Genomic DNA, 2,546 nt, shown 5'->3' with positions numbered 1-2,546 from the left:
TAGGCACATGGGCTTCAGTAGTTGTGGCACACAGGCTCAGCAGTTGTGGTGCACGGGCTTAGTTGCTCTGCAGCATGTGGGATCTTCCCAGACCAGGGCTCAAACCCGTGTCCCCTGCATTGGCAGGTGGATTCTTAACCACTGTACCACCAGCGAAGTCCACCCCACTCCTTTTTTTTTTTTTTGGCTGCTCCGGGTCTTCGTTAGGGCTCACGGGCTCTTCATTGCAGGCTTCTCTCTAGTTGTAGCACATGGGCACGTGGGATCTTAGTTCTCAGATTCTGTATTTGTCTATTTGGCATCCATTAATCCTTTGGACTTGGAATAGAAAAGTTCCAAGACCCCCTGACCAGGGATCAAACCTGAGTCCCCTGTATTGGAAGGTGGATTCTTAACCACTGGACCACGAGGGAAGTCCCTAAATGTCTATCCTTTTGTCCTACTTTATTTTTGTTAATAGCTCTCATCACCACCTGACTCGTTTATTTTGTGTGTTCCCTCACTCTGCACCACATAGAACTTAAGTTTTACTAGAGCGAGGCACAGATTTTTGTTTTGTTAACAGCGAAGTTCCTACCACTTAGAACAGTGCCTGGCACACAGAGGGTGTAAAATATTTCCTAAATTGATGAAATTTTATTTTTCCAGAGCAGCTGGCCTGTTAATGAGTACATGAATAACCAAAATCTCCTTCAAATTTATAACTCTCATTGGGCCCGGAGATCCATGAGAAGCCAATGCTCTGGATCAATAAGACATGAATTTCTAAAACAGAGTGAGTGGTTCAAAAACATATCCTGGGTAATCGCAGGATAAAATCCCAAGCAAGCTGGTTTGTGGAATTAATACTGGGGGTTAGGACAAGTGAGCAATTACCGTTCTGGAATTATCTGGCCCTCTGCCATTCCTCTGAAAATGTGCCTGGCATTGGGTTATGGGCTCTGTAACTCCGAGGGGATAAGGAAAATATTTTCCTTTATCATTTAGGGATAGCATCATGCCCTCTCATGAGGTTGAAGCAGGGTCTAGGAAGCATCTTAACAAGGGTTGGCCCAGACACCCTTCAGTGTGTGCTGTGTGCTTTCCCTCCAGAAGGGGCCTAAATGACTGTGGACGCAGCTCACCACTTGTACAACTCAGCTCGACACTGGTTCACACTTGATACTGGCAGCCTTTTCTCCCAATGAGCACAAATACTGCAAACACATTTCAGAGGAAAGCTGCATATTACACGGTGCTTATGATGATGTATCTCAAAAAGATCTGTCTACCATGTAGGTAAAGAAAAGTCTAGCAATGGCGACCAAAACTATAGAGGCTTAAAACAAGGGAGGGGAGGTGGAGGCAAGAGAGGAAGGAAGGAATTTCTGCTCTCTGAAAGACAGGAGAACTTACATTCTCACTGGTATGCCCCATTGCCTCTGTGAAAAACATCCCCCAAATAACTTTGATGCAAGCTGATATGGAGGCTGACCCACTATTGACCTTAAGAAGTTTCCTTTACCTAACCCAGATGCTATCACTTAGAACTAAAACTAGATCAATTTTTCTCTAGTCTCAGAGGTTAAAGACATTATGAGATTATTGAAATGAAGAAAGTTAAAGAAAGGAGAATCAGAGAATAAGAATTTGTAAGTCTCCTTTTTCCGGTAAGCGGCTTGAGGTTACCTCTAAAAATGGTTCGCCATTCACTTGACCCAGAAAACCCCACAAAATCATGCAAGTCAAGAGGTTCAAATCTTCATGTTCACTTTAAGAACACTTGTGAAACTGCCCAGGCCATTAAGGGTATGCATATCTGAAACGCCACCAAGTATCTGAAGGATGTCACTTTAAAGAAGCAATGTGTGCCCTTCTGTCGTTACAATGGTGGGGTTGATAGGTGTGCCCAGGCCAAACATTGGGCCTGGACCTTGAGTCAGTGGCCCAAAAAGAGTGCTGAATTGTTACTGCACATGCTCAAAAATGCAGAGAGTAATGCTGAACTTAAGGGCTTAGATGTAGATTCTCTGGTCATTGAGCACATCCAGGTGAATAAAGCCCCCAAGATGTGGCGCAGGACTTACAGAGCTCGTGGTCAGATCAACCCATACATGAGCTCTCCCTGCCACACTGAGATGATCCTTACCGAAAAAGAGCAGATTGTTACTAAACCAGAAGAGGAGGTTGCCCAGAAGAAAAAGATATCCCAGAAGAAACTGAAGAAACAAAACCTTATGGCCCGGGAATAAATGTTGCAAAAAATAAATGCAAATAAAAGTAAAAAAAAGAAAAAGAATTCGTAAGTCTCTCAGACTGTCAGGGGACAGAGGTCTGACAGGCAGGGCTAACCAAGCTCTCGTCTGCATGGATCCAGGTAAAGTTGGGCCACGGCCACGCTGTTGTTTACATGCCATCTGTGGCTCCTCTGTAACCGTCGCGTTAACTGTTTGCAGCAGAGATGGTCTGCAAAGCTGAAAACATTGAATATCTAGCCCTTTACAGAAAAAGTTCGCTGATCTTCGGTAGCTATTAAAGGAGCAGCGTGACTTGCCAGGCTATCGTGA

At 44.5% G+C, this 2,546-nt stretch overlaps 1 pseudogene; it reads left to right on the top strand.

The window, feature by feature from the left end:
• The first annotated feature begins 1,676 nt into the window (after window positions 1–1,676).
• On the top strand, window positions 1,677–2,231 carry LOC132363663 (large ribosomal subunit protein uL22-like; annotated as a pseudogene).
• The last annotated feature ends 315 nt before the right edge of the window (window positions 2,232–2,546 follow it).

The sequence above is a fragment of the Balaenoptera ricei genome, chromosome 3, assembly GCF_028023285.1.
Source record: "Balaenoptera ricei isolate mBalRic1 chromosome 3, mBalRic1.hap2, whole genome shotgun sequence".
Lineage (NCBI taxonomy): Eukaryota > Metazoa > Chordata > Mammalia > Artiodactyla > Balaenopteridae > Balaenoptera > Balaenoptera ricei.
This window is presented reverse-complemented; position numbering and strand designations above follow the sequence as displayed.